Source organism: Centruroides sculpturatus, unplaced genomic scaffold (assembly GCF_000671375.1).
Source record: "Centruroides sculpturatus isolate CEXI.00-Female unplaced genomic scaffold, Cexi_2.0 scaffold254, whole genome shotgun sequence".
Classification (NCBI taxonomy): Eukaryota; Metazoa; Arthropoda; class Arachnida; order Scorpiones; family Buthidae; genus Centruroides; species Centruroides sculpturatus.
Genome location: NW_019384488.1, coordinates 24,998 through 37,157, shown reverse-complemented (window position 1 = coordinate 37,157; position 12,160 = coordinate 24,998). Strand labels below are relative to the sequence as shown.

Below are 12,160 nucleotides of genomic sequence, written 5' to 3'. Positions count from 1 at the left end.
TACAATCAATTTTTTTACATTTTATGACAATATATAACACACTGAACACTTAAAATGCATTTCGGACTATATGCTTCTCTTATATAATCCGAAATGCATTTTAAGTGTCCGGTGTGTTATATATTGTCATAAAATGTAAAAAAATTGATTGTAAAAAATTATTATTAAAGATTTTGTAATGTAACCTGTTTACCGATGTGATAAGTCCTCATGTATATACGTGTACAATCAATAGACTTTACATTGAAACAAAAAATCCCAAATGCCCATTAAATATTTTTCTGGACTTTTCATGTATGTGTTATGCATTTTGTTTGGATTATGTTTGTGTTTGAGAAATAGGAAAAGTTCAAAGATTTTAGTGTTTGTTTTATTGTAATAAGCAATGTTTACTTGCCAAAAACATTGATGTTTTATCAAAATTCAAGATGCACATGGATGAAATGTGTAGCAGTGTCATATAAAGATTGCGTGATGCATGTGGCGATGCTGCTCTGTCATATCGTACGGTGCCGTGGACGGAAGAACACAGAGATTATGCATGTCGGGCAGCCATCCAATCACTGCAACAGACAAACAACATGTAAAAGCAGTTTTGAGATTATTGGAAAATAAATGTCGTTAGACTTGCTAAGGAATGAACGACAAAGTAGTCATTACAGTTTCCAGTGTTTACCACATCTTGACGTAGAAGCTGGGAATGTGCAAAACTGCTATAAGATGATTCATGCTCTGAATGATGTGCAGAAGTGACAAATAATGGAAACTACTTGAGTTTATCTAAATTGTAGTGTGAAGAAAGATTTTTTTCCTTTATTGGATTATTACAATTGATGAAACTTGGACCAAGTCCTGCGAATCGGAGCTAAAAAATTAATCGAACGAATGCGTTCGCCACTCATTCCCATGCACCAAGAAACTGCGGTAAGAATTGACTAAATTGAAAATGTTATCATCGCATACGACCTCCAAAGAGTTTTCTTGTCTCGTTGCGTATTGCAAAGATAGACAATTAACATTACATTTTACTACAACTTTCTTGAACATTATTTTCGTTCAACAATTTATCGCAAAAGGCCATAGAGACTGCAATAGTGCAATAACATCCAATTCTCTTTACCAGATGACAGTGGAGATACTAAAACATTTATCATACTCACCTAATACGAGTCCACGTGTAGACTTTTACCGAAAGTGAAAGAACTTTTTAGAGGCAACATCTCCAGATACTGGCTAAAATTGACGCTGCTGACGGTATTCGTCGCCTCCCAGTAGTTTGACAGCGAATTGCGCACAAAGGTGGAGAATACATCGAAGGATTGTGATCATCATGCGTTCGTTTTATTTTAAAATTAGTAAGTTACGACACTATAATCACAGCAAATAAATCAACTCTCGTACAGTACTTGCGCATATGTGCAACAGAATTCTTAGACGTTATTTAGTAGTTTGCATTCTGCCTCTAATAATAATAATATAAAAAAAATTGAAATAGCTGTTTAATCTATTATCTATTATTACTAGTGTTTTGTATCAAAATCTTAACTTACATGTCTGCAATCGAATTCTTAGAGAAACGTATCAAAGAGTGAGAAAGAAAATTCAATTTCTCTAAATATCGACGAATTTAAAAGTATTAATACAAAATTATTTATGATTTGGTGCAAATGATTACAGTTAGTACAAAATTTAAAACCATTCTTTCTAAAGCCATTAACTATAAGGAGATATATTATGAAATAATTTCAATAATAATAATAATTGAGAATATAGAAATAATTTTAATAAAAATAATGGTAGACAAAACAAGTAACAAAAGTTGTCAGAATCAAAAACAAATAATCTAAAAATAATTTAAGAGGATTGTCAAGGATGCGAGATAAAACAATTTTATCTGTTTTTATAACTTCTGTTTTGAAAAACATAAAATCGAAAACTTTAGCACAACCTTTGGAATGTTCGGAAGTAAACTTAATAGCACATCTGATTGTTTTTAAAATGAGTCAAACTAAATAAACTAAATTAATAAATTTATTATTAAAAATTTAAGAATTGTATATTCTATTTCTTGCACATTAACATTAATAAAATAAATTTATTAAATAGTCTTATATTACAAATTGAAATGATATTAATTTAATAAACAATTACACAGTAGAACTCCGCCATACGCGGACTTGCCACACGCGGTTTGAAGTTTACGCTATTGGTAATCGGAAAAAAAGGAAAATACGTGAAGTAATTTTTAATTTATAGATAAATCCACGCCAATTTTAAGGTGCATAAAGTATCGTAGATCTCGATCAGTAATTCTCATTATCGTTCTGGAAAAGCGTTACTGTAATTCCTTTCTTCGTTTTGCACTAAACACTTTGTCCGGATTTCTCGCTCCCTTATAACACATCCTGTCCTTGTATAATTTATGCTAATCACTTTGCAACATAGTTCCAAAACGCCAGGGTAATGATGGTAGCTCTGACGATAGCTGATCCAGAACCAAAAAGAAGAGGCTAAATCAAAAATGAAAAATATTTGAATAATTAATAAGGACCTTTTGTTAACACGTTCACGACGATTGCATTACGGATGGTCCGATAAACTATATTTACATATTTAAAGATGGTTGATTATTTACGGTATTATGCTATTTATAATACAGTCTTCGTTTGCCTTGTTTATATTCAAAAGTACGCGATTGGTATGTTAATATAGGAAATATTTAATAATTAATGGAATATATTACGCGAATTTCTGCTTTCGGGAGAGGTCATGAAACGTATCGATCATATGGCGGGGTGCTACTAAATTTGCTTTTACTTATACGCAAGACTTATTATAGTTTTGTAAATTTTACAAATAAATTATTAAATATATATATATTAAACATATAAATGGTTAAATTCATTATACAACTGTTAATTAAATAAATTAACAAGTACTTAAACATGTTAATACTTTTATAATAAACATGTTCTTAATAAATTGATTTACATTGAAAAGAAAATTAAAAATTCATTAAAATAATTTTTTGTATTAAATAAACAAATAATTAAAAATAAAATAACTATTTTTTAAGGTAGTTCGGATTAATTCTTTATGAAATTTTAAAATAATATCATTGTGGTTAAAATATTTCAAACGAATAAATATATTTAAAAGTTCTCAACACATATGCTTTTGTTACGAATATATTTTTAAATTTTAAATAAGAAAATATACATAATGAAAAATGGTATTACTCAGATAAAATATTAAATAATCTGATTTAAGCATAAAAAATGAACTCAAAAATTGTGTTATCTTAGTGGAAAACATTTTAACAAATGAAATAAACAATCACAACATTCATTTCTATATTTATTTCCCAAATCATGGATAAATATGATGCAATAATATCCAACAGGATTACTTCATGTTTACAGTCTACAAATAGATAGATTTAAGTGATGTACAGTACTCACAGATAGCAAACAGCAACCTTTATCTTGAGTCACGTAGAATTATATCCATTAATTCTATTTAATATTTCGAAATCTCATTATTATTATCATTACTAAATTTTAATTTTTTATTTAATTTTCGTTTTAAAGCGTAAAAAGTATCAATATATTAAAATGAAAAATCGAAGATAGAAATTTTGATTAAATTTCATGATATTAAAATGATATTTAAATAGTTGACAAATAAAACTTGTTTTAATAATATTGTAAATAAAAATTATAAACTGTTATTAAATTTTTCCATCAATGAATTATAATTTAAGAATTTTTCTAATCGTGTATGGCAAATTGTAAATAGCTTATATTTCTTTCTGTCTCAAAATGCTCCAAAATGTAAATTTGAATCTATTAGGATACTGAGAAATAAATGACATTTTCAAGCCAAAGAAAATGCCTGAAAAAAGATCATCTTTTGTCTCGTATTTCCTGCTTCCTGTTGGCAAGAATTTATTTTCTAGACTAAAAATATTTATATTCTATAAAAATTTATTTTATCGGCTGAAAAGTTAATATATTATGTTACACTTAACATATATAATATTTATTATATAGGCCTATATATATTATAAATAATAGCACATATATTGTATAAGTTACTATTATATATATATAACATTCACCTTAAATAAATAAATAAATATACGTATATGTATATAATACATTACACTTAGCCTATAAAATAAAACCGATACCATTTTTTTTAAATATTAAAAATGAAAGAAAAGATAATAAATATGCCAGAGAATAAACTAATGTTTTTGTGTCATTTATTCTTAGTAATAGATTTAGATTTGTATTTTGAGCCAAAAAGTTCTCTTCGATCTGTATTAAATTTATGTCCTTACACATACTATATATGCATTTGTTGTTTCAATATGACAAAATTTTTACTTTTATTATACATTTATCTTCATTTTTCCCATTAGTTAATTTAATCTTTTAGCAGAGTCCTGACCAAAATTTTTGAGCATGTGAAAGTTATAATAAAAATAATAGCCATATCTCTAGCACTAAACAATAGTAAGAAACGTTATTTCGTGTGAATAAAAAGTATGGACTATTATAAAGCCCATTATATCTACACATGAAACATGTTATAATTAAAAAGTATTAAAACTTTATGATAATAATTCAATTTTTGTGGCTCTTGACACTGGGGGCCCAGGAGTTAAACCCTATTAGTCCCTATGTAGATCCGCCTCTGTACACAATACATGTATGCTGATTGGGTACCGCAAGCTTTCGGTACAATCTGGCCGTGCTAAATGCTTCGAATGACGTCACGCGCGCTCGCTTGCTGGGGCAAACCTCCACACGAGCGAGCGATCGAGTTCCCGCAACATCGCACTGACTTAAAACGGCTAGCCGCTAGCTGTCAATCTAAAAGCACACACAGACGATATAACAAGTTAGAATGAATCATTACTGGCATATTTGTTCTCATATAAAAAGTATATTGACAGTCAAAACTTTCTCTTAAGCATGAGGCACATGCTAAGCAAAAGCACAGAGAATTCGCCCGTGTCTTTTAGATTTTATGAGCAGTTTTTACTCACACTTATTTATGTAATTTACTTACCTAAAAAACATCTGGTTAATATCACAAATTCGTTTTAAGGGAAACAATACTACTATAATAATATGATCCTTAATATACGATTCGTGAAGAATCTTTACAAAATTTATGATAGTATGTTATATTATTATATTACATTACACTGTACATTTAAAAAAAAAATTAAGAACGATACATCTATAGAAAATATTCTTGTCTCAGAATATATTAATATATTTTTAACAAATGATATTTTAATGGAAAAATAAACGTGATCGTGTGACATTAAGAAATAACATTTATTATTATTTCTTATTATATTTTTATATTGAAAAAATTTTGATAACATATTACACTTGCCTATACAATAAATGTAATTTTTTATTTTTTTTATGAGTCTATTCGTAGAAATTTCAATATATTTAAAATTGAACAATTATAAAGCTATCCAAGTCAATGAAAATCATAATATTTTAAACTTTGCTTTAACTTATAAAGAATCGTTTAAAAAATTTATTTATAAAAATATCCATAAAAAATAAAATATGAATATAACGGAAATGTATGAAAATGAAAAAAAATAATCGCAGATCGTTTAAAATTTTTTTCCAGGAATAAAAATACATATTTTTTAATCTAATAAAAGGAATTAATAATAAATAAATAATATTACTGTAGCTGAAAGTATTCAAATTAATTAGCCAAATTAATTAGTAATCAGTTGAACTAATATATAGTTTACAGCTGGTTATTAAACTAAACATAAAGTTAATAAGCAAATATAATCAGAAGTAACCGAAGCTCTATCATGTATGCACAGTACCATCTCCATGAGAATATTTTAAAAATGTAAAAAATGAAACATCAGTTAGGCCTACTATCAGTTACTACAGAATGATAAAAAAAAGTAAAAAAACGCTGGGCATCTATGCAGCATTGTTTTTAATTTAGAGGCACAATGACTTTTCGATCACCTTGTAGTTCATCTCTTAATAATTATCAAAAACCAATATTATCTTAATCTGTTGATCTTGTCACAATTTTGTTCATGATTTAGTCATTCTTAAAATTTAAATTTAATGTAATTTTTGTGATTATTAACATGAGAAATTGTAAAAAAAATCTTTACCACATCTTGTATTACATAATATTCAAATACAGTATCTCTATTAACAAATTAGAAATAGATACTAATAGGTAGATGCTTGACAAATCGATGAGGGTATGACGCAATTTATTTTATCTGTTCTAAATTAAATCATGTGTACAAATACTTATAGGCAGTGAACAACATATACTGACCCCATGTATTAAATCACGTAGCATTCCTTTCATTGCGCATGTTCCTTAATTTGAAATTACTATATATTAACGACTTGAGGATGTCTTACACATAAGTTCTTTAGAAGCGATTCAAGATGAAGACCGCAACAATAGTTGTTTTGACAGTTTTATTAATCGGTAAATATTCATTATATTATATAAATATTAAATTCGAGAATAACTTGTTTTCGTTTCCTAGGTGTACAAGCCAAAGATGGTTATCTGATAAATGAAGATTATTGCAGATATCGTTGTTGGAACCTTGGAAAAAATACTTATTGCAATAATTTGTGTTTAACCAACGGTGGCAAATTTGGCTACTGTTATCGATTTTCATGCTACTGTGAAAAGCTTCCTGCTACTTACACGATTTGGGGTGAACCTGGTACACCAACGTGCGGTCATGCTTCCGATTAAAATTATATAAAATATGAAGTTTAAAAACAAGTTGCCATGTGTTATCGCAGCCTTCGATTATCGGTGTATATGAATGTAAAAAAAAAAAAATAATAATGCATGTAAGAAAATATAGAAAAAATGTGAAAATAAAAAATATTGTACGTTACTAACTTAAAAATTGTGTAAATTTTATGAATTTTCATGAAAGTTAGTTTCAGGATTTGAAAATTTTGCATCTGTATTTAAATTATGAAATAGAAATTTCGGAATACATTATGTTTTAATCAGGAATTAAAAAAAATGAACACGATGTAAATATCGATTTTATATAATGATTAATATAGCAATGATAAATCTTTAAATAACACCTATTTAAACTACACTTTAGTCCGTTGGCATTCATTGAAATTTTAACAATTCACAAAACATCGACAGAAATAGAAAACTTTTGAAAATTTCCAACTGACTTATGCCCAAGGAAATAATTTTATTACAGTTATATTGAACCTTAAGATTTCAGATAAATCATTTTGTGTAAAATAAGTCATTTTGGTTGAATAAAATTGTTTTAGTTCTCCAAAATATAACTAATAAAATATAGGATACTCTGTAAGTCTTGCTATATCAACTCCAAAGTTACTTCAATTTTTCCATTATACATTATTTATATATGTAATAATGTTAATAATTTTCAATAATATGTTGCTTTAGCTTAGTTATAACGTTTAGATCTTTCATATTTATCTTTTTTACTTGTGTTTATTTCATACAGTTGAGATACGTGTGATAAAGGTATATAGATAGAACTTGTAGATCTAGATACTTGGTAAATTTGTTTATACATATGTATTTATTAATATCAAGTATTAAATTATATGCAGGATAATATATTTTACAATATCTTCTATATACCGTATATTTTTTCTTTAGGAAGAGTAAAAATCAATAAAAATTAAATATTTTCTAGAACTGATTTTGCTAACGAATTTATACTTAATGGCGAAATAAGAAAGATTTAATTAAGAAAATACATATTTGCCTCTAGACAATTTTTTAAATTTTATAAGTTAATTTATCACTTTAGTGGAACCTAGTTAACTCGAATCGGTCGGAAAAAAATTCGGACTGCCAGCTAAAAAATTTCGGCTGAAAAGATTTTGTGCATCAATTTATTATATTTATTAGTGACCCATAAAAAAAGCTATCCAAACGATATTTCTGTGGGTCTTATTACGTAGAATCGTAAAATTTAATGTAAATCTCTCGGTGTTGTCCATAATGATAACATAGTATAAATAAAATAAGATCCTGTACAACAGCGGTCCCCAACCTTTTTTATCGCCGCGGACCGGTCAATGTTTGATAACTTTACCGCGGCCCACTGAGGGGGGACGTTGATTGTTCATATTTTAGATTGATTTAATTTAATAATTTTAATTTAACTGTATTTATACATGCCTTCAAAATAAAATACAATTACACCAAAAAATGGATATAATGTGATTTAACATTTTAAATCACTAGAACGCTAAATCAATGAGAACTCTGAGCTTGTTTCTTTGCAACGAGACAGTTCCATCCCGGGGTAATAGAAGACAATGACACTCGAAGTGTGTTTCTTATGTCCAGTTTATTCCGTTGTTCCGTCATCTATTAAAAGTCGCACAAACCCGAGACAAATACACCATAATAAATAAAATGGAAATAATTTAATGTTCCTTGGGGGTACCATTTGATCCACGGACCGGTACCGGTCCGCGGCCCGAGGGTTGGGGACCACTGCTGTACAATATAAATAGCATTATCATGTAAATGTTATAAAAGTTTCTTTCTGAAATTTGAAATAATATGAGTGCTTTTAAGCACACTTATGCTTTATTTTCACCCATCCATATTAATGATACCCTTTTTAGATTCAACTATATCAGCGGTTTTTCCCTTCTTTCCTTTCATGTTTTATCTGGCTTACCACACAAAACATTGTTATATAAGCTACACACAGGTATTTCAAACTGTATGAAGACAAACTAATAACAAACTATTCAAATACAATATAGAAATATAGTATTTTTAAAATGAAAAACAAAATTAATAATTCATATAGTTCACTTGAAAATTTAATAATTATTTTAATAATTGTTTTGATACTATTATTACAGAAACAATAAAGACGATTCTTCCATTGTAAGATCGTTTATTTCGGAATTTATAGTTTAGAATGTCGTAGGTCCGTTAAATTTCGAGTGGAATAATTTCGTACAGTAGTCTAGTGCCTGAGAGCTTAAATCCAAGAATTGTTAATATAGTTACGACATTTATTATTACAGGATTGCTAGTTATTTAGCAACAGATATACCACAAATTACACACTCCATCTGTCCTAGTTTGGAGTGCAATAAGCTGTCCTCGGCGCCAGGTAGGTATTAATCCATCAATCGGCACAAATTTTAGACCCGGAAAGTGGTGGATGGACAAGATAGACGATGACCTAAGAAACAAGACTGACGAAGTAGCAATGGTGTTTACAGAGGAGTGGCGAAAAAATAGAAAAACGTCGAGGTCGTTAATCCACGACCCAACCCAGGCTTCACTATATTATTAAGGACGAAGAAGTACGAATTTCGTTATTTGGACGATTTCGTCAGTTTCATTACAACACATCCTTACAAACACTCCTCGCTTTAACATTCACAATTGAACCATTATCTAGTTTGTTCGTTGCATCCAATTGTTTACATATCACGCTTCGTTACCGTAAACGACACCGTCACATAACACCCGAAATCTTCCCGAAATCAAACCCCTACAAGATCCTCGTTTTGGAAAGTGGAAACGTCACTCGATATTTTCGAGTGAGCTCTGGTACACTGGATGTACAGTACATACACTAGAGTTGTCTTAATCTTCTCTGTGGAACTTTGTCAACACAGAGGTAAGTATATAGTATTTTTAAAGATATTTTCATTGAAAAGCACGAATGTTGTGTTTAAACTGTTTCATAAGAATGTAGGAATTCTCTAATTATCAATAATTTCAACTTTAGGGTAAAGAACTGACGGATGATTCCTTTAATCTAATTTTATGGTAAACAAGAAAGCCGCTCGTCTTATTTTAAAAAAAAAAAATGTTCTTCGTAAATAAAATAGTTGTGAACTTTATTCCAACAATGTTAAATATAAATAAATTATAACTTCACAATGAAGCAATTAAACTTTGAGATATAATTTATCTATTTGAGATATTTTTATAATTATTTTACTAATTTATTATATTATATAACTAGCAGGTATGCCCGGGATAAGAACAAACATTAAGATTATTAGATTATTCCGCACTTGTAATCCTTCTATTATATCATATTTTAGTACTTGATTTATATAACTAGAAAGGATATCTTACATAAGGGTGACCAATCTAACACATTTTAAAAAATTCTTTACTTAAGCTGCTCGCTGGTAACCTCTGGTAACCGTATTATGTAATTTTCCTATTCGATTTGAAAAAAAAAAAAAATGTAGATTTATAAACTCCAACTGTCATCTGTCCGTCTCTGTTCTTTAATCTGGAGAACGGAGTTAGAGCAGAAGGCCTGGATTAACTGAATACGAACTTTCGGTTTCCACCGGAAATCACGTTTTTCAATTCAAATGTTTCCTCAAACGGAGTTAGATAAACTATTGCTAACAGGAAAAGTATGGTACGCAGGGCAAGGCACCACTAAAATAAGGATTTAATGAATTTTTAAAAGTATAATAGCATTTTATCGTAATAATAACTTTTAAATGTTTCTCCACAGAGCAAAAACCGTTAAATTATTGTTTAACTGTCTATGGCAGGTGAGTTATGCCATAGACAGTTAAATTTCAAGGAAAAAACAAATAGACAAAAATTAAAGAGCTAAATTTAAAAAAAAATTGAAAAAATAATGTTTATATTATATTTTCTTAACCGCGGATAAAATATATTCATTAGAATTATAAGCATAAAGGCAACGCTAATCTATCTCAATAAAATATTTTAATATAAATATTATATTATCTTTGTTACTAATTACTGTTTAAACACTATACAAGGGTCGTATCAAAGATATAAATTATTAAAAATATCTCATTTATATACACTTTAAAATTTATTAAACAGTTTTAGAATTAATCGCTGTATTTAATGATGAGTTTTAAACATAATTTTTGTTATGAGTAATAACGCAATTTTTTGTTAAAATATAGCAGATTCTCCAAAGTGTTTATGTATTAATTTTAAATCCTATTTATTAAAAGTACACAGTATATAGTTTGAAATTTATTTAGGGTTTTATAAGTAAAATGTACAAGTAAATAGAACACAAAAATATGCAATATGCAATTGAGGGAAAAATATAATAACAATGACATCGAAAATTGCTATGTTGTTGTTGAAATATACTGTAAATGTAACTACAATTTTTACGCTCTACATATTTTACACATTATAAATTTTCTTTTTTGCCTTTTTATACCTTGTAATTTCTATATATTTCATTATTTGAGTTTATTAAGATTTAGATGCTAGACACGCGAATAAAACCCGGAAAACTTCACGCGGTGAGCCCGTTGGTGAGGCGAGGACCCACTATCTATACTGAAGTGATTTAATCCAGTCAGTCACTGTGGTACGTCAACAGATAGTACCGAAAAATAAAGTATATTTTAAGAGTTAAGACAAGATTAAAAGTAGGAATATTTAATAATTATACTTTACTAACTTGTTTTAATAATAATTAAAAGTTTACTTCTAACAAATAAAGATCTATAATATTACACCCCCTCTACAAAGTACAATACATATTATTAAAATCATTGAATAGAAGAAACTTTTTTATTTTAATATCTGATAATTATATAGTATTTTATTAATAAAATAACTATCTATATATTTAAAAAGTATAATTTAAAATAAAACTTTTTTAAAACTTTGAATTTATAATTTTTTTACAACACTTGACAAATTTATAAAGACATTTATGAATTATCGAATTTTTTTGCACATAACTTTTAATTATTAATAATAAAATATTATTCTAACTATAAATTAGTTAAACAGAACATTTTTCAATAGTGAGTATTTTCATGATTTATTTATTTACTTTATAAAATAAAATTTTTATTTGATCTATTCATAAAAAAGTTATTTACAAAAAAAAATGTCAATAAAATTTGTCATTTCGAGGACAAGTTTGTTTAGTATTATTATATATTGTAGTGGTAAAACTGCTTGACTTCCTTTATCAACGTTAATGAGCTGCTTGTAAAAGATTTTAGAGGAAGAATTTAGGTTCCTTAGAAAATTTTCAGTAAGAGATACTGAGATAGAAAAATATTATTGAATAAAAATAATTCTATTTGTA

General features: G+C 27.7%; 1 long non-coding RNA gene across 1 annotated transcript; it reads left to right on the top strand.

The window, feature by feature from the left end:
* Nucleotides 1–8,937: 8,937 nt before the first annotated feature.
* LOC111621653 lies at nucleotides 8,938–9,920 on the top strand. The gene is made up of 3 exons (XR_002756115.1): nucleotides 8,938–9,389; nucleotides 9,488–9,709; nucleotides 9,821–9,920. It is a non-coding gene; the product is annotated as an uncharacterized LOC111621653 (long non-coding RNA).
* Nucleotides 9,921–12,160: the final 2,240 nt, after the last annotated feature.